Source organism: Antechinus flavipes, chromosome X (assembly GCF_016432865.1).
Source record: "Antechinus flavipes isolate AdamAnt ecotype Samford, QLD, Australia chromosome X, AdamAnt_v2, whole genome shotgun sequence".
Lineage (NCBI taxonomy): Eukaryota > Metazoa > Chordata > Mammalia > Dasyuromorphia > Dasyuridae > Antechinus > Antechinus flavipes.
Window position 1 is genome coordinate 53,136,920 of NC_067404.1, and position 21,436 is coordinate 53,158,355.

General features: G+C 40.7%; 1 long non-coding RNA gene across 1 annotated transcript in view; it reads right to left on the reverse strand.

Moving 5' to 3' along the window:
- LOC127542607 (uncharacterized) overlaps nt 1–11,115 on the reverse strand; it is a 76,953-nt gene extending 65,838 nt beyond the window's left edge. The window contains exon 1 of the long non-coding RNA XR_007948760.1: nt 10,944–11,115. This is a non-coding gene — a long non-coding RNA (uncharacterized LOC127542607). The remainder of the gene's footprint in view (nt 1–10,943) is intronic.
- Between the last annotated feature and the right edge of the window lie 10,321 nt (nt 11,116–21,436).

Below are 21,436 nucleotides of genomic sequence, written 5' to 3' on the forward strand. Positions count from 1 at the left end.
TTTTTTAAAACTTGCTGTTCTTTTTTATTTAAGGGGGCTTAATGTAAACCTTTTGTTTTTTTATAATTTTTATCATTTCTGTTAAATACGACCTCCTCCATCCTCTAAAACGAATCCATCTTTATAACAAAGCAAAACAAAACTTTAAAACACAACTAAGCATGACAAAGCACATACCATTCTGGCCAAGTGTTTGTCCATCTCTGCAATCAGGTCTCCTCCTGCACTCCTTCCGGATTCATCTCCCTTTCACTCACAGTGATGAAGTCATGGGATAGGCTGGCTCTTTTACCTCACCTGTTCTGACTTGTATTGATTTGTACCAATACATAGGTCAAAGGGCAAGGGTGTGGGAATGGCAGCAAGCAAGTCCAGAAGGAAGACGACACAGGAGGAGGAAGAGCAACGATAATAACAACAGCTAACGTTTCCATATCACCTTCAAGGTATGGAAAGGGTTTTTACAAATAGCATCTCATTCAAGCTTCTCAATAGGTGCTGTTTTTTCCCATTATCTGGGGGGGGGGGGGGGGCGGGGCTGAGCCTAAGAAGGGCTCCCAGATGAGGTACCCTGAGAAGAGCATATCTAGGCAGCTGCTGCGTCTGCCAGGGTTTGTGACCAGGTTATTTTGTGATTAAGAGTTTCTGGCAGGTGTGGTTGAACAATTGTATTAATCAGTTCATTCTTTCTGAGTGGGGGACCCGGGAGGGTGATGAAAAGACTGCCCGATTCACCAAGAAATCAACAAGCATTTACTGAACACCTGCTGTGCTTCTGACCCAGTGCTAAAAGCTGGGGTACAAAGAACTTGGGAGACTTCCTGTGTGACCTCAGGCACTTTCCTTTTATGAGTCGCAGGCTCTTCACATGCAAAATGTGAATAATAATACTTTCATTATCTCCTCCAAGATGCAGAAAACAGCCTTAAAAGCCACTCTATTAAATTGTAAAGTGCTATAATAACTATAACAGGCACTACAGCTAGCATTTATATGGATTTTAGGGTCTGCAAAGTTCTCCCTATATATATATTACCTCATTTGGTGCTCACAACAACCCTAGGAGGTAGGTGTTATTATTATGCTCATTTTGAAGGTGAAGAACTGAGGCAAAAATTAAGTGACTTCCCCATTTGTGACTTGGATGTGTCTGAGGCCGAATTTGAAATTCTGCCTTTTTGAAACCAGGCCCATAGGTCTAACTGATATAAACCGTGTCCCCCTGATCTTTGGGGGGAAGTGGGCCTGGGTTAGAGAAACGCCTAAAATCTCAACCCCTCCCCACCTTTGGGAGCAACCCCACCCTCCTATTCATAGGGGAAATTCCCATAATAATCTCCTTTTACAATTCAATTGGAGATCTTGGCCTGGGGCATAATCACCACTCTTTATTGAATTGAAAATTAGCCCTTAATTGCTCCCTAGTTCCAAACCATAGAAAGCTAATGAAAAAATGACTCTGTATCCCAAACCTTTGCTAATTTCCTATCAGGATTTGGCCCACTGGGAAATATTTTCTCAGTGTAAATCCAATTTTTGCCAAAAACCTACCTTAGCTAATTCCTTTCTGGAACTGGCCCTCTGGGAAGTTGTTTCCAAATGTAATGAACCCATTTTTTTGCCAAAAACCTCGACTGCAGATGGGATCTGGGACTTCTTTCACAAAAACCTGTGAAATGGGCCTGAGGACTCCATTGCTGTTAGGGTATTTCTCATTTCATACACTACAACCTAACCATTGTTCCACCTGATGATGATGATGGTGGTGATGACCTGACCACTCAAGGTCTCTATTTTTATCACTAATTTGGTTGCACTGTGATGAGGAAGCAGTGTGATACAGCAGAAACAATATTCACTCTGGCTCTCATATTTATTACCTGTATGATCTTGAACAAGTCCATTAACCCCAATGGATCTCAATGTCTCTATCTGTAAAATGAGGGGACTAGACTAGATGGCCTCTGAATAAGAGCCACAGGTCTTTCAGCTCTAGATCTATGTTGCTGTGTGATATCGAACAAGTCATTTTACCTCTGGACCTCAGTTTCTTTATCTGTAAAAAGGCTTTGATGGCTTCTACGCTCTCTTCTAATATATTTTAGCCACAGCAGCTATCAAAGACTTGCTTGTCAAGTCACAACTCACATCTGCTTCTATGAAGGGAACGCCTCCATTAATCCTTGACTCTTTCAAGTAGGGTCAAGGTCAAAAGCCTGGATTTGAACTCAGATCTGTTTTTATGTCTACCATGTACAGACAGGCGCCTGTCTGTATGGATACCTCCATTCCTACCATCCTGTTTTCTTTAATCTTTCCAAGTTCTTAAAAATCTTTCTATTATATTTAACATAGGAGGGAGAAAATTACCTGTAGAATTGGTCAGACTCCATTTATACATTTTTTAAAAATATATTTAGATAAGACACAGTCAGAGAATCATAGATTTAAGGCTGGATGGACTCAGGGGCCATCAACCCCAGCTCCCTCATTTTACAGAGGAGGCAACTGAGGCTCAGAGTGATGATGTAACTGACTCAAGGTCTCATGTAAATCATAGATCTTGATCTAAAAGGGACTCCCCCTTTTATAGTCTCTATTCTTTACCTGTAGTCTTTATCCTTGTATTCTGGTATCTGAATATATATATTCAGTGGAAATATAAATAATTATATTTATTTGTGGAATAGTGGAAAAATAAATAATTCATTTTTGCCCAAGGGGTGAATGGGGTAAGCTCTTTCGATGGTGATCCCTATACAAACAAGGTCCTTCAGTAGCTTCTTCAACCCCTAATAGACTTTAAGTCCCAATTCCTAGGTAATCCATAACTATATAGTCACCCTCCCATTTTCTTGGCTTTGAATATAAGAAAAAGAACATCTCTTTGTCTTGATAACCAGTGCCCCACTCCACCCCCAAATACTATATAAAATATCATTAGAGTTCTTCGTGTTAGTTTTCCTGGACTCTTCTTGCCTCTTTTTCATTCTACTAAAGGGATGACCTTCTGGAAAGGGAGAGGAGAAGGTATATATTGAAAGATGTAGGGGATTTAAAACCAAAAAATATCAATAAACATTTATTTTAAAACAAAATGATGGTAGTATACCAAAAATGGAAGGAGCTGCTTTGACAGATAGTGAGTTTTGCATCATTAGAGGTATTAAAGCATGGGCTGAACAGCCCATTTGTTGAGGATGCTCCATGGGTATCAATCATCGAGTAATCAATTAGTCTCTATTACCTTCCCACTCTAAGATACTCTGATTCTCTAAGTTTATTTCTCTGTGCTTCTTTTTTTCCTATCTGTAGAGTGGAGTCTGGGTCTACTGTCTCATTTAAAAAAGAGTTGGGATTTGAGTTCTAATCTATGTTAGGATTTATTTTATGATCCTTAAGGAAGACCCTTCCCTCTTCTGGCCCTCTTCAGATTTCTTTTTTTTATAACTCCCTCCCCTGTGTCCCATTGATTTCTTCCCCATCCTCAGTAGGTGTTCTCAACACTGTTCCCCAATAATTTCTTCATCTTCTGTCCTACCACTCTCTTCTCTATCTCTCATTGTCTTCCTCTACCCCATCCTGAAGTGATCCTTCTATGTACCTCAACTCAATCTCAGTGTGGGGGGGGGGAGGGGGGAAGTGGTATCTTCCCTCTCTCTTTTTTTCTGTTTTCCTTTGTAATCTTTTATCTATATCTGTTTCAGTTTCTCCTCCTCCTCTATCCCATGTGGTCTATTTATTACCTCACCATAACTCATAGGATAATAGATTCAGAGCTGGAAGGATCAAATCTAAAACTGTCCCTTCTAAAGAAGAGAAAACTGAGGCTGAGACAAGTTGATTTGACAAGAAACACACTTATAAGTTTGTAAGGCAAGTTTCAAATCAGGTCTTCCTGACTCCAAGTATAATGATCCATCCCTGAGTACTCCTGTTTCTCCATCCAGGGATCTCTTTCCTTCTCTCCCACCTCTTCAATGGTCCTTCTCCATTTCCAGGGGTCTCTTTGCTCTCCATCCCCATGGTTCCTTTGGTCCTCTATTTCCTTTCAATTTTGCTTCCTCCCTCTGTCTCTTTTCCCCATTCTCTGGAAGTCTCTTTTCTTTGTTTCTCTCTTTCTCTCCAGTGGGCCCTCATCTCTCTCTCCCCCTGGACCCTCCTTCCCAGCCATCCTTTCCTCTCTCTTGTCCCAATAGTGCTTTCCCTTTATCTTTATTCCCACTCCTTTCCCAGTGATCTCTTCCTTCTCTGCTTGTATTCTCAATGGTCTGTTTGATCTGCCTCATTCCTCTCCTAAAGGGTTTTTTTCCCATCTCTGTCCCTATCTCTCTTCCCCAGAACCCATTACAAATATTTTTCCCTTTGGCTTTTCCCCTCACAACACATACACATACTACATAGTGGTTTCTTCCCTCTCTATTTTCCTTCTATCCTCAATAGTCTCTTCCATTTTCCTCCCTTTCTTTATTCTCAATGGTCTTTTCCCACTGTTCTGCTCCGTCCTGTCCCCAGTGGTTCCTTCCCATTGTCATTGTTCTTCTTCTTCTTTCCATAGTGAAAGTGTGCTTTCCCTTCTCCTCCCCTTCCCCTTTCTCATCATCCTTTGCTTTTGTCATCACCACCATCCTCTCTTCTTTCATTCTTCATTGGTGCTTTCCCATTGTCCCTATTCTCCCCTTTGAAGTGGTATTTTCTCCCATCCACCATGGTCTTTTTTCCTTTGTCTCTTCCTCTTCCTTCCTCCCTCCCCAGTAGTCTCTTCCCTTTCCGTCTCTCCTTCTCAGTTGTCTCTATTCCTCTCCTTCCTTCCCTCTGTCTCTCCCTCTATCTCTCTCCCTCTATCCCTACTGGTTTTCTCCTTTGTTTTCTCCCTCTCCTTCTGCCCCACTTCTTTCATTCATTTTCTTGTCCCCAGCCCCTTTGCTCTCTTCCCCGCTGCAGTGAACCTTTCTGTTTTCACCAGATGTCCTTTTCTCATTCTTCTTTTCTCTCCCCTAGGACCTAGTAGACACAATTTTTTTTCTATCCTCTCTCTTATCCATGGTCCCCACTTGTCTTTGTATGTTTCATTCTCTGTTTCATTCATAGGGGACTTTCTTCTCCTCCTCTTTTTCTTGTCCTCTTCCCCCTCTTATTTTTCTCCCTTTCTTCTCCACCACCACCACCTCCTCCTCTCCCTTCTACCTCCTCCTCTCTCTCCTCCCCCTTTCTCCTCCCTATCTCCTCCTTGTCCCCTCCTCCTCCTTTTTCTTCTTCTCTGTATATGTCTTTCCGTCTCTTTCTCTGTGTGCCTTTGTCTCTGTCTTTCTCTGTGTCTATGTGTGACTTTATGTCCTTGTCTTTCTATGTCTGTCAGTCTCTGTGTCTTATCTCTATGTGTGTCTTTCTGTCTCTGACTCTGACTCTGTATCTGTCTATCTCTGAATTTTTCTGTCTCTCTGTGTCTGTCTGTGTCTTCCTGTTTCTCTCTGTGTGTATCTCTTGTGCCTTTCCCTTTGTCTCTATGTCTTTCTGTCATGGTCTTTCTGTGTCTGTCTCTCTGTATCTCTCTTTCTTTCTGTGTCTGTATGTCTTTCTCTCTGTGTGTCTCTATCTTTGTCTCTTTGTGTCAGTGTGTCTCTCTATGCCTTTCTGTCTCTGCATCTATCATTGTCTCTCTTGTGTCTATCTGTCTATCTCTGTCTCTCTCTTCTCTTCCACTCAGTCTCTCTTCACCTATCCTTACATATCTGTCCCCTCAATCTACCAGTGTCCCTTCCCATTGACTCTTTCCACATGAGTACTTTCCCTCTCTCTCTGACCACCTGACAAGGCTTTTTCCCTCTTTTTGATCTCTCTTCTCCATCTCCAATAACATATGGTTTTAAATTCTTTTTCTATCAATTATAGTCAGAGTGATAGCCTGAAAGTGTCTTCAAGGACTCTTGTGTATATTATTATTTTTGAGAAGATACTCTCTAACCTGCTCTTCCCCAATTGTATTTTTTCCTTTGTATCTCTTCCTATAAACCTCTCCCCTGTGGTCTAGATCCTCAGTCTCTCTGACTACAGTGGCCAGTGTCCTCTGGGAGAAATGATTATTAAATAACCAAACATTAATGCGATCCAGACTTTTTTTCCTTCCTAGATCCTTATTCTCTACTAGAACAAGCCAGCATCAGTGTCCTACTGGACATTGCTGATAAGGAGAATGGATGAACTTTTTCCTCAATCTTGTCCACCCAAGTGGAGAAGCCCATTGTGTTCCACTCAGGATTGGGTGGGGATAGAGTCTTAGTCAAGATTGCTCAAGGCTGGGAGTGCTTTGGAAGGAAATGACATGATCAAAATCCTATCCCCCAGCCCCTCACTGGAATAGATCTAACTCTCATAACATTCATTCTCCCATTACTTGTTAACCAATCAGAGTCCATTACTACCCTCAGACAAGACTTCCAAGATCATATAAGAATTGACTGGGTTCCAAGAGGGGTGTTTGGCATTAGAGAATGTCACTGAGCCCTTTATTAATTATTGTTAGCATGATTAATGAAATAATTACCCAGAAATGATGTTTCTCGAACCTAGCTTCCCCATAGTATCAAGTGTTCTATCCTTCTTATACCTCTCTAACTCTCCCTCCCAGTCCCTTCTTTTGTATCTCTCCCTCTTGACTGGCCTTTTGCCTCTGTCTCCTCCCATCTCAAACCGTTGGGGACATTATCTTTCCCTCACTCCTCTGATTTTAGAGTTGTTAGGAATCTTAAAAGGCATCTAGTTGAAGTCCCACTAGATCATTTTACAGAAGAAATGAAGACTGAAAGAGGCCAATTTACTTGCTGAGCCTAACAGGTTCAATGCATTAACACTGCTTCCCCAACCCCAGTGTTCAGGTGATCCTTTGCCTTTCAGGTCCATCTCAACCCCTCCCCCCATGGCCCCAACCTCAGTATCTCACACTATCGCTCAGTGAGTTCTTCCTTTTCTATGACTTCCAAAACTATATGGTCTCTCTGTCTCCATCTGTCTCTGTTTATTTCTGCCTCCATCTCTCCTTACTGGACTAACCTTCACTCTATCTCCCTATAACCCATTGTATTTTCTCTTTGACTCTACTTTTCTTTTGTCAAAGTACAAAATCCTATCTATTGTGTCACCTAGTTGGCATCCCCAGCATATCTCATCCTCCAGTTGGCTTCTCCCTGTGTTTTCGGCCCTCTAATCTCTCTATTGGGGTCCCATAATTCTGTTGTACATCACCCTCAATAATGGTCTCTGTTCACTATTTAAAATATGTCTCTTTTCTGTGTCTGTCTTTGTGTTTCTCTCTTTGTATCACTGTCTCCTTTCCTTCTGTCTCTTTGATTGTATCCCTTTTTCTCTCTTTGTCTCCTTCTTTAGGCAATGCACTAGTGTGCCTTCCTTCTCTTCTTTCCATGGAAGTCTCCTTGTGTCTCTCTGATTTTCTCACAAAGCTTTTGTCCCTATTTCACTCTACCTTCCTCTGCCCCAATACCAAGAGATATTTTTCTTCATCCTCCTTCAATACCAGTCTTAAAAGTATCTTCAGAGGAGCAGCTAGTTGGCGTAGTGGATAGTGCATTGGGCCTGAAGTTAGGAGGACCCAGAGTTCAAATCCGGCCTCAGTCACTTAACACTTCTTGGCTGTGTGACCCTGGGCAAGTCCCTTAGTCCTAATTGCTTCAGCAAATATATATATATATATATATATCCTCAGAGACCCCTGAGTCTATTGGAATCATTTTAAAGAGAAGGGAAATTGAGACAGGAAGTTAAAGTGATCAGCCCAGAGTCATAAAGCTTGGACATAGGACTTGAATTCAAGTAATCCAGGCTCCAGAGACATAGCTAGTGCAGTGGAACGAATTCTGGACTTTGACTCAATAAGGCTTGATTTCAATTTGAGCCACAGATATTTACTAGTTGGACAATCCTGGGCAAGCCAATTTTCTAAATTGCAAAATGAGGATAATGATAGCACCTGCTTCAGGAGGCTGTCCTGGGATCAAATGAGTCAATGTTTACAAAGTGTTTAGCGCAGTGCCCGGTATATAGTAGTCATAAAACAACTACTTGTTTCCTTCCTTCCTTTTTCCAGTTCTATCTTCTCTTGTGATTCAAACCTTCTGTCAACAGAAGTTGATGCTCCAGTAGCATTTTCCCTTTCCTTTACATCAAGTGGCCTCTTCCAATTATCCCTCTCCAGCTCCCTCTCTGTCCTCTCATTGTGTATCTCTCCCCTCCTCAAAAGTCTAACTTTTTCTTTCTTCTCCCATCTCAATCTTCCTTGGGCTTTCCATTCCTTTCCCATCATTCATGGAATCTTAAAGCTGGAATCCAACTGCTTTTCCCTAATCTCAATCTCTCTGCCTCTACTCCTATATCATTTCCTGTCTTGGTAAAGCATAGGATCTTGGAAAGCTGGAAGGGAGGTGAGAGGTCATCCAGTCCAAGGACTTTTGACATGAGAGGGAACCCAATCTGAACATTTAAGTGATGTGTGTAGGGCCACAGAGACAGTAGATTTGCAAGAGGAGCTTGAACTTAAATAATTTTGATTCTATTTGCCATTCTCTAGTCAGTAGGAGATTTTCTTTCTCTCATGCCATCCTTGTCCAGTGGACCCTTCCTTGGGTCTCTTTGCCACTTACTTTCCTTCCTGCCGCTCCAATCCCATGGGGCTTGCCCTTTACTCTTCATTACTTGCAGTGTTCTTTGTAGAGCCCCCAAATTGGGGTGCCAAAATGTACTATGCTTTCTAGAGCCGCCACACTGGGGTGTCAAAATATACCATCCGGACTAGTTCTCTGGAGGATGTCGGGACCAGCCCGACTCCTTGGTCTTAGTGGAGGAGCGAAGAAGGCAGGAGACCCAAGAGGATGGTCAAAGATGGAGTCCTTATTTCAAGTCCTCCAGGCCCTTAAATACCTCAGTATGATTGCATCATTACAGTACACTGAGCATGTGCCAACTAGAGAACCATTATATCATCACATCACACTGAGCAAGTGCTAACTATAAGCACCCTGCTACTGATATGTAACTGCCTCTTTACTGTAAGTAGAACCCAGGTGGTCATGCCTTCCTTGACGTCTCAGGAAGGACGAGAACACCAAGGGAAATGGGGAGCCAAACCAGACATGGTCAGCAGGTTCTCTCTGGGCTGTAGGGTCTTATACCTTACCCAGAGTTCCCCCGCTGACTGTGGCCCTCTACAGTCACTGATACCACTAACCAAGGGATATTTCCTGGCCACCTTTAACTCTATCTCCATCTTTTTTTAGAGAAGGAAATTCAGATTGAGAAAAGTTAAGTGATTTGACCAGCTGGTAATTTCCAGAAGCAAATTGCTAACCCAGAGTGATTTGACCCTGAGTATAGCATTCTGTAATAACAATCAACTGCCTCCCAACCCATTCCCTTCAAATCAGATTTGCTCCCACTGGGTATTTCAGCTCCCTTCTCTCGGCCTCTCCCCATGCTCTGCCGAGGTCTCTTCCCTCTCTCCTTGTCCAATTACCAAGTATTTTTTTCTCTCTTTGTCTTTACTTGTCTTTGTGTCTTCTTCAAAATGGCCAACCCAAGGCATCTGCCTTCCATCTTTCCCCTCTCATCTCTTGTTGTCAAGCCCCTATCCTTCTCCACCTCTCCCTTGTACACAATGGGGCCAGTCTTGTTCCTTCTCCCTGTCTCCCCTCCTCAGAAGCCTTTGTTAACTTTTACACTCCATTTTTGAAGGACCACAGCATAGCCATTTCCCTTCTTGTCACCTTTAGATCAGAGATTTCCAGCTGTAAGGAAACTGTGAACAGAGTCTAACATTGAAAGACTTGAGGTAGGGGCCACTAGATGGCACAGTGGATAGAACCCAACCCCGCATTCAGGAGGACCTGAGTTCAAATCTGGCCTCAGACATTTAACACTTCCTGGCTGTGTGACCCTGGGCAAGTCACTTAACCCCAAATGCCTCAGCAAAAAAAGAAAAAAAGAAAAAGAAAGAAAGAAAAGAAAAGCCTGAGACTTAGACAGTTAAAAAGACCTGATTTTGGACCCAGAAGAAGTAGATTTGAAAGTCAGCACTAGAACTTGGGTCCTCCTGACTCCAAGCCCCATGCTTTACCCACTAAGAGAACCAGTTGCCTCACCCACCATCATCACTCTCCCAGTTCTCTGTAAATCCTTCCCTTTGTGTCTCTCTCTTCGGCTTTCCCTCTGTCTCTTAAATGGAATTTTTATTTTAACTATTTATCTCCTATAGTCCCAATCCCTCGGAGCTTTCTTCTTTATCATTCAACCATAGAATTTTAGAATTATAAGGGATCTTAAAGGATCTTGAATACAAGACCATCATTTTAGAGGAGAAGTTAAGGGTTAAAGCAAGTGCCTTGTGCAGGGTCACACATCTCGGAGTTTGTGAGGCAGCCTCCATTTCAGCCTGTCTTGACCCTCTGCCCATGGATCTGTCCAGCACGACCCCTTCCTCTGGCCCCAGCTCTTTCCTCATTGCTCTTATATTTATTTTCTCCCTTCCCTTCCCCAACTTGGGCCCTTCCATCACCAGCCTTTGAGTGTCAGGCTTAGATTGGAAATTCCCATCCCTGTCCCTGACAGTCCAGTCCACTGTGAGCCCTTGCTGCCTCAGAGCATCCTCGGGCCCTGCTGCTTTATCCCTCCTGTCTCACTGCACAGTCTGCACAGGGCGCAGGCCTGTCCCCACCACTCCCCCCTTAGCAAGTACTTTCTTCCTTTGCTCTACAGCCCTTGGCCGTTCTCCCACAGACACTCTGCTTTCTTCTCTGGATTGCCCTCAGGTATTCACAATGTTCTTTTCATTTGCTTTCTCTGTTTTCTCCATTCTATTTTTCCTTTGTCACTCTGACCCATTCTTCCTTTTGTCTCTTATATTTTTCTCCCTTCCCTGATGGTATCTTCCTACTCACCCCATAGCCACTCTCCATAACATCTTTCCTTTGTTTCTCTCCACTCCAATTTTTGCTTATGGTCCCTTTGATCTTTCTCTGCACATCTTCCTAGTCAGTGGTTCTTTCCCTTCGTTGTTCCCCAGGTTCCATTTCCAGTGGTTCCTTCCCATTTCCTCTCACTCTTTTCTCCCCTCCTTAATGGTATCTCCCTTCTAACACCCCCTCCATCCCCAGCTCTGTAGTTTCTTCCCGTTGTTTATCCCAACTCCTTTTTCCAATGGTACTGTCTCTCTTTCTATTTCCTTTTCCTAACCAATGGTTCTTTTCCCTTTGTCTCTCCCCATGTTGCATTCCAGCTGTCTATGATTCCATGCTTTTTCTTTTTTTCTTTTATATTTAATTAAAGTTTCTATTTTCAAACTACATGCACAGATAGTTTTCAACATTCACCCTTGCAAAACCTTGAGTTCCAAATTTTTTCTCCCTCTCTTTCCCCCACCTCCTCCCTTAGACAGAAAGTAATATAGGTTAAGCATATGCAATTCTCACATATATTTATGTCCACATTTCTCATGCTGCACAAGAAAAATCAGATCATTAAGGAAAAAATGAGAAAGAAAACAAACAATAAGCAGACAACAAAAATATGAAAATGCTATGATGTGATCCACATCCAGACCCTCCAGGCCCCTTTCTGGGTGCAGGTGGCTCTCTCCATCACAAAACTATTGGAATTGGCCTGAATTATCTCATTGTTGAATAATGACAAATTGCTGTTGCCGTATGCAATGATCTCCTGGTTTGGAACATTTCACTCATCATCATTTCATGTCTCTCCAGGCCTCTCTGAAATCATCCTGCTCATCATATGTTTTAGAACAATAACATTTCATAACATTCATATACCATAACTTATTCAGCTATTCTCCAACTGATGAGTAGCCACTCAGTTTCCAGTTCTTTGCCACTACAAACAGGGTTGCCCCACAAACATTTTTGTATATGTGGGTTCTTTTCCCTGTTTTATGATCTCTTTGGGATACAGACCAAGTACAGACACTGATGGATCAAAGCGTATGTAAGTTTGATGACCCTTTGGGCATAGTTCCAAATTACTCTCCAGAATGGTTGAATCAGTTCACAACTTCACCAACAATGTAATAGTGTCCCAATTTTCCCACATCCCCTCCAACATTAAGCATTATCTTTTCCTGTCATCTTAGCTGATATGAAAGGTGTATACTAGTACCTCAGAAGTGTCTTAATTTGCATTTCTCTGATCAATAATGATTTAGACCATTTTTTCATATGACTAGAAATACTTTTAATTTCTTCATCTGAAAAGTGTTCATATCCTTTGACCATTTATCAACTGGAGAATAGCTTATATTCTAATAAACTGGAGTCAATTCTCTATATGTGCTAGAAATGAGGCCTTTATCAGAACTCTTCGAAGGAGTTATCCCCAGTTTTCTGCTTCCCTTCTAATCTTGCCTGCATCTGTTTCATTTGTACAAAAGCTTTTGAACTTAATATAATCAAAATTATCCATTTTACATTTCATAATGAACTCTAGTTCTTCAATCTTTCCTGCTCCACAGATGTGAGAAGTAGACTGTCACTTGTTCTTATTTGCTTATAATACCATTCTTTTTTATCTAAATCATGAACCCATTTTGAACTTATCTTGGCATAGGGTGTTAGGTGTTGGTCATTGCCCAGTTTCTGCCATGCTATCTTCCAATTCTCCCAGCAACTTTTGTCAAATAATGAGCTCTTATCCCAGAATTTGGGGTCTTTGGGTTTATCAAACACTAAATTACTACACTAAATGACTAGTGTATCTAGTGAGCCTAACCTATTCCACTGATGGACTACTCTGTTTCTTAGCCAGTACCAAATGGTTTTGATGACCGGGGCTTTATAATATATTTTAGGTCTGGTAGAGCTAGGCTATGTTCATTTGCAATTTTTTCATTAATTCTCATTAATGTTTACTTTGCAATAGTGCTTTCCCATTTCCCCTAATTTTTTCTCCCCTGCATAATGGCATCTTTGTTCTCTCCCTATAAACATTTTTATAGTCCCTTCCTTTTTGTTATCTTCTCGCCTTTGTTATAATGATATCTTCTGTCTTTATCTCTACTTCTTTTGCATGAAGAATGGTTCATTCCTTTTGTCTCTACTTTGAAGTAGTACTTACCCACTTCCCCTACACTTTTCTCCCCTGAATAATGTTACCTTCCTTCACCCCAATAAACATTCTCCATAGAGTATTCCCTTTGTTTCTCCACTTATTTTTATTCTAAAGGAATCTTCTCTATTTTTCTATACCTCTTTTGCATAAAATGGTTCTTTTCTTTTATCTTCCCCACCATGTTCTTTTTGCAGTGGTGCTTTCCCATTTCTCCTAATTTCTCCTCCCCTGCACAATCATATCTTCCTTCTCCCCTTATAAACATTGTTCACAGTTGTTGGAATCACTACAAATTGTTAAGTCATTAGAGTTGATAGAGACAATAATTATCTAATTAACATGGTTCAGTATCATTGATCTGATCTTACAAGGAGATGTTTTGGGCCAGAACCTGAAACAAGGTACTAAGTAGAACTAATTGAAACAATGCTGTGTTCACACCTTTACTCATTGGAGTTCACACCTTTGGGAGATTTCAGGGTTTAGTATGAGATATCTGAAATCACACTTCCCTTGAAGCTCTTAGAGCCAGAGAGCACTATGGGAGATATCCCACATTCCCACTCTCTCATATATAAGAAACAGACAGAGGCTCTCAGAGAGAGTTCAGCTGAATTAGATTGAGAGGGGAGCCTCAAGTGAGTTCAGCCAGAAGCCCTCTCTCAGAAGAGACTTACTTCAGAACATTCCAACTGGTGTCGGAGAAGAGCACTCTGGAAGGAAGCCCACAAGCCCTCTCTCAGAGGCAAGACAGATTCACCTTGGTGCTGGATGGAGGCTGAAGGACAAACCTTTGGATTTGGAGACATTCAGAGGGAGCTCTTGGAAACAAGCAGAGAGATAGGCCTCTAAGCTAACTGGGCTATATTGGAGACAATAAAAGATCTGAACTTTTATCACCTGGCTGGGTTTTGGGTAATTATTGATTATTGAACTGATACTAAGGCTGCCTTCAGAAAACCTCCCCAAGAAACCTGCTCCCAGAGAGAGCACACACAGTCTCTTCCTTTTAATCTCCCCTCTACTTTAATGGTATCTTTTCTCTTTGTCTCTACTCCTTTTACACTAAAAGTTATTCTTTCTTTTTATCTCCCCTCGCACTCTATTTCCAGTTATACTTTTCCGTTATTTCTGACTTTCCTAACTCCTGACTAATGGTATCTTCCATCTTCCCATATAATAACTCCCCATAGACTCTTCCCTTTTCTCTCCTCCTCCTTTGTTATAATGGTATCTTCTGTCATTGTCTCTACCTCTTTTCTATGAACAGGGGTTTTTTCTCTTATCTCCCCCATGATCTCTTTGCAGTAATGCTTTCCCACTTCCCCTAGTTTCTTCTGCCCTGCATAATCGTATCTTCCTTGTCCCTTTGTAATGTTCTCCATAGTCTATACCTTTTGTTTCTCCCCAAACCTTTTATTTTAATAGTATGTTCTGTCTTTCTCTCTACCTCTTTTGCATAAACAATGGTTCTTTCCTTTTATCTTCAGCCCATGTTCTTTTTACAGTGGTGCTTTCCCACTTCCCCTAATTTCTTCTCCCCTGTATAATGATTTCTTCCTTCTCCCCCTATAAACATTCTCTTTCCTCTTTGTTTCTCCCCTCCCCTATATTCTAATGGTATATTCTGTCTTTATCTCAACCTTACTTGCATTAAAAGTTGTCCCTTCTTGTTATCTCTCTCCAAAAACTATTTCTAGTTATACTTTCTGATTGTTTGTTACTTTTCTTATCTCTGACTACTGGTATCTTCCTTCTCCCCCAATAACCATTCTCTTTAGTCCTTCCTTTTTTGTTCTCCCCTCTCTGTTGTTATAATGGTATCTTCTCTTTTTGTCTCTTCCCTCTTTTGCATGAAGAGTGGTTTTTTTTTTTCCTTCTATAAAACCCCATGTTCTTTTTTCATTGGTGCTTTCTAAGTTGCCCTAATATTTTCTCCCCTACATAATAGTATCTTCCTTTTCCCAGTATAAAGATTCTATAGACTCTATTCCCATTTCTTCTCTCCTTCCCTTTTTTCTACTAGAATGTTCTCTCTTTCTCTATACCTCTTTTGCATGAACAGTGAGGAAGATTATTCTAATGGAATCTTCTGCATTTATTTCTACTTCTTTTGCAGGAACAGTTGTTCCTTCCTTTTATCTCTCCCCATGTTCTTTTCTCAGTGGTGCTTTCCTACTTACCCTACTTTCTTCTTCCTTGCATAATCATATCTTCTTTCTCCAAATTTAAACATTCCATAAAGTCTATTCCCATTGTTTTTCCCTCCCTTTATACAAATAGTATGTTCTGTCTTTTCCTCTATGTCATTTGCATGAATAGTGGTTCTTTCTTTTTATCACACCCCCCTGCCCCCCCCACCATGCTGTGTTTGCAGGGGTGCTTTCCCACTACCTCTAATTTGTCTTTCCTTCATAATGGTATCTTCCTTCTACACTTATAAACATTCTTCATAGTCTCTTCCTTTGCTTTATCCCCTCTCCTTTGTTTTAAAGGTATCTTCAATTTTGTCTCTACCTTTTTAGCATGAACAGTGGTTCCGTTCCTTTTGTTACCCCCTTTGTTCTATTTGAAGTGTTGCTTTCACACTACCCCTATTTTCTTCTCCCATATATAATGGTATCTTCCTTCTCCCCCTATAAACATATGAACATAGTCTCTTCCATTTCATTATCCCCTCTCCTTTGTTACAATGGTATCTTCTGTATTTATCTCTCCCTCTTTTGCCTGAACAGTGGTTCCTTCCTTTTGTCTCTCCCATGTTCTATTTGAAGGTGGTGCTTTCCCACTTCCCCTATTTTCTTCTCCCATACATAATGGTATCTTCCTTCTCTCCCTATAAACATATGAACATAGTCTCTTCCATTTCATTATCCCCTCTCCTTTGTTACAATGGTATCTTCTGTATTTTTCCCTCCTCTTTTGCATGAACAGTGGCTCATTCCTTTTGTCTCCCCTATGTTCTATTTGAAGTGGTGCTTTCCCACTTCCCCTATTTTCTTCTCCCATACAAATGGTATCTTCCTTCTCCCCCTATAAACATATAAACATAGTCTCTTCCTTTTCATTATCCCCTCTCCTTTGTTATAATGGTATCTTCTGTATTTTTCCCTACCTCTTTTGCATGAACAGTGGTTCATTCCTTTTGTCTCCCCCTATGTTCTTGAAGTGGTGCTTTCCCCACTTCCCCTATTTTCTTGTCCCATATATAATGGTATCTTCCTTCTCCCCCTATAAACATTCTCCATAGTCTCTTCCATTTCATTATTCCTTTGGTATCTTCTGTCTTTGTCTCTACCTGTTCTGAATTAAAAGTTAATCTTTTTTGTTTCCCCCAAAAATTCTATTTTCAATAATGCTTTTGCATTATTTCTCACTTTCCTAACTCCTGCCTAATGGTATCTTCCATCTTACCCTATAAAGATTCCCCATACACTCTTCCATTCCCCCCCCCCTTTGTTATAATGATATCTTCTGTCTTTGTCTCTACCTCTTTTGCATAAACAGTGGTGCATTCCTTTTATCAGTTCCCATGATGTATTTGCAGTGGTACTTTCCCATTTCCCCTAATTTCTTCTGCCCTAAATAAAGGTACCTTCTTTCTCCTGTTATAAACATTCTACAACGTCTGTTTCCATTGAATTTTCCCTTCCTTTTATTCTAACAGTATTGTAATGCCAGAGAAACTGAGGCAAGATAGAGATTAGAGAGTATTGAATAATTTATTTAAAAGGGAGAGATTTACTGGGACCAAATGGATCCATGGTTTGGTCCCAGGGATGAATGAGACTATCGTCTCCAAGAATCCAGCAAACAATGTGAGTTCTCAATGATCTATATACACAAGGTTCAGACTCGGGGTAGACTGAGACAGGAGCGGAGTCAGGGTGCTGAGAGTGGGAACGGGACTCTGACAGAGTGGGATGAGCTACTGGATATAGGAGAAGGCACCTCAGAGATGGGGAGAATCATCTTGTTAAGAAAGTATTCTGATAGCTTTGGATGGAGAGAGGCATTCTGATATTCTAAAATATAAGTTATTTTATCCTTATCAAATATTCTGATTAAGAGGAATGGGTGGTTAAGCAGAACAATTAGGGAAACTGAGGCAGGACTGGGTCAGGATAATTAGGGAAACCGAGTCAGGACAATAAAAGAGAACTGTGGCATAACATTCCATACTCTCTCTTCTGAATATTCAAATCATTGAATTACCTTCCTCTGGAAAGTCTTAGCACCATAATTTTGACCAACCCTACATAAAATAAATAAACCAACCTAAAACTAGAATAATGCAAGAACTTATGGCAAGGACCACTCTCCCCATAACCCAAGAACTATTAGCATCAAACAGCATTCCTCATTCAGGGAGGCACACAGGCTCCCCTGTTGCAGAAATAGCAGGTCCTCTGCAGTTGTGGAGCATCTGAGCCAGAGAATCCAGTCTGAGATGGACAGTTTGTGCATGGTCATTTGTGCATGAACTCAACCTCTGCTTATACAGGGAGTAGCAGTGCTCAAGACAGTCCTGCTGCCCATCCTAAGAGGGTATCCCAAGTCTGTCAGGGACTCCAAAGGGGGAAAAAGTGGGGCCTGGAGTAGCTCAACCTGTCCCCTCTCTATGGAACAGGAGCTATCACTGAGAGACAGATCTCTGAGCAGATTATGCAGTTAGACCAAGGCAGGCAACCCCAAACTATTAGAGGCCTGATATCAAAATGCTGAAATACTAATTAAGGAACTGGGGTAACAGGAATGGAGAAACAGATCAGACAAACTGCTAGTCCCAGGACAGATGTCTGATTGCTGGTTGTTTCTAAAGAATAATCCAAAAAGCTGAGTCTGCCAGGGCAATTCCAGCAGAATAAGGGATTTCAAAGTTAAAACATAACCAGCAAATCATAGTCCAGTAAATTTAAGCAAGGAGTAAAAAGAAAAGGACCTTTAAATAATTTCCAACTCAATCTGAACTAATGAGATAGGGGGCAGGGCAGAAAAATATATCAGTTTCACCAATTTCCTGACCAGTTTCTTTCCTAAACAGTTTCTTTCTCCTTTTTTTTTCTCATGAAAAAAAATTATCAAATAACCATTCCCCATATAAATCTCAAGAGTGAATCAAAATTCCTGAACATAACAGACTAGTACATTAAGTTTCCTAAAAATCCCTCAAACATACAGCAATAGTTACATAGTTTTAACAAATCCACCCCAAATTTTAAACGCACAGTAATAGATGACCCAATCAGGGTTCCTAGATTTCCCCATATCAGTCCACCAGGGTAAGGGATGAAAACTGCTTCAGGCTGGGCACTGGCAGAGACTCTCAGTCCATGCAGGGGATACATGGGGTGTGGCCTGGCCTGCTGATGATCAGAGCTGATCTAGGTCCCAGAAGCAAGTCAACACCTGTGATTTGACCAAAATCTAGAATAAAAAATATAACTCTACTAAAGGCTAGGACAGACTGATACAAAATGCGAAGAGGCCAGTATGAAATGGCCACCAGCTTAATAGATGTTCTTCACAGGACAGGTCTCATAAATTAATAGCAGTTAGGTTTCTCTGTGCTAACTGTTCTCTCACTATGTAGAAACTTTTCAAAACCTGAATATCCACAGACACAATATCCAATAACAGATAAATGATCAGACAAAATATTTATTTGCTCAAGTATTTAGGATATAATGATTACATATAACCAGATTGGAAACAGCAAGGTATGACATAATTGAATTGTTTTAACAGTTTCTATTGACCATCGCTCTGATCACAGAAATCAGTCACAGGAGGAAAAATGCAGGGACACAACCATAACATAAGCAATTAAAACAACTTTCAGCAAAACAGGATAAAAAAGCTTTAATTCATTTTTGCTCCACTTAAGTGTCCCACTACCCGTCAGAGGGAGGAGCTTTGAAATTACCAAACAGCATTAACTATAAGCCCAAGGAATTTTACTTCCAATAACAAATTCCATTAGCTGAAGTTTCAGATAAATCCTAAACAGATATTTATCATCGTAAGAATTTGTCTCAGTAAGTTCACTTCTTTCATATCTAAGTAATGTTTTCATAAGTGAACATTATACGTACAAATCGGTTTGCTTTTCAAAATACCCAATACATAGATAAATATCCCAAATTACATAATGTCCATAACAAAAACACTTTCAAAAGGACAAAAAAATATTATTTTCAGAGGCTCCTTAAATGATCTCAGGATGATGCAATACAATCAATTAAAACTTAGAATATCCTATACAAAACATCCTAATACCACATAAAAGAATCCAAGAGGTTCTTAAAACTATTAAACTTTTAGAAATATGATAACCTGATATTGATAACAGTAATAAATTTGTCTCAGTACGTTCACAAGTTAGCTTTCATATTTAACAGAAACATTTTCAAAGGGACAAAGAAAAAGCCTATTATTTTCAGACGCCCTTAAAATGATTGTCATAATCTCAGGATACAAATAATTAAACTTATATAGAATACCCAATTCCACATAAAAAAATCTGAAAGATTCTTAAAAATGTCCTTTAAACTTTTAGAAACAACCTTACTAACTTATAGATAAAAGGGGCCTATCTCTTTTTTAAAAATTTTTAATAGCTTTTTATTTACAAGTTATATGCATGGGTAATTTTACAGCATTGAAAATTGCCAAACTTTTGTTCCAATTTTTCCTCTCCTTCCCCCAACCCCCTCCCCTAGATGGCAGGTTGACCAATACATGTAAAATATGTTAAAGATTATGTTAAATATAAGTATACATGTCCAAACCATTATTTTGCTGTACAAAAAGAATCAGACTCTGAAATAGTGTACAATTAGCCTGTGAAGGAAATCAAAAATGCAGGCGGGCAAAAATAGAGGGATTGGGAATTCTATGTAGTAGTTGATAGTCGCCTCCCAGAGTACTTTTGCTGAGTGTAGCTGGTTCAGGTCATTACCGCTCCATTGGAACTGATTTGGTTCATCTCATTGCTGAAGATGACCAGGTCCATCAGAATTGATCATCATATAGTATTGTTGAAGTATATAATGATCTCCTGGTCCTGCTCCACTCAGCATCAGTTCGTGTCTCTCCAGGCCTTTCTGAAATCATCCTGCTGGTCATTTCCTACAGAACAATAATATTCCATAACATTCATACACTACAATTTATTCAGCCATTCTCCAAATGATGGGCATCCACTCAGTTTCCAGTTTCTGGCCACTACAAAGAGGGCTGCCACAAACATCCGTGCACATACAGGTAATGGGCCTATCTCTTGAAATCATTTGCCAAAGCCAAAGTCTTTACAGAAAGAGACTGGAATGCACTTAGTGAAGGGGGGGGAATTCTATGTGGCCGCCCTTCACCCCACTCCATTTAAACTATTAATTGCTTTTGCAAATCACTCTCTCTTGTCCCTTCTCTTAAACTCACTTAAAAAAAAAACTTTAACCTTCAAGATTAACAAATAACTTTGAACCAAATTTCATAAAATTTATACATATACCCAACAGAGCAGAGTTTACAAAGTACCCAGGACTTCTAGAAAGCAACTTACTATCTAAGTAGGGAGATACAAACACAACCTCCCAAAGTAAGCTACTGGCATTTTGTTTTAATAACCCAGATTTTAACTTAAAATCCAATCAGATACAGCTTTAAATTCCAAGTGATATAAAACTGCTTTTCCTGTCATATTTCAAATCATGAATTTCTCTCTTGTGATGACAGCGTATTTAAAATCAGCCGGAGTCAGGAATTCAGGTTAAGGGGAAAATCTTCAATCTTTATTGAAGTGAAGAGGTGAAAAAGGATTGCGATAGCAATATGGGCAGCTGCAACAGGAAGCCAGATAGCAGAGGGGGATTGGAGATGAAGGGCTGTTGTGATACCAATACGAGCAGCTGTGTCAAGATGCCAGCCAACAGTCTCTCCTTCCGCTTTCCTTTCCCCTCCCCTACCTCCACCCACCAAAATCGTCATTTCCTATACAACACATCAGGACTTGCACAAAGAGTGGGTGGGGGCCATTCTTTCTCCAAACGTATATATTAATAGAGTATGGTCCAATTACTATTTAGCCTCATGTGCTTGGGACCTCAGTGCATCAACTCGAGCCTCAGCCCATTACATCTCCCGCTTTCTTTTGTTTTAGAACACAGATGGTCATGCCATCCCTGACTCCTCAGGGAGGTCAGAGCCCCCAAGGGGAGGTGATCACACCCTCCCTGACTTCTCAGGAAAGGAGGTGAAAGCACCGAAAGAAGATGATCACAACCCTTCTGACTTCTCAGGAAGGGAGGTGAAA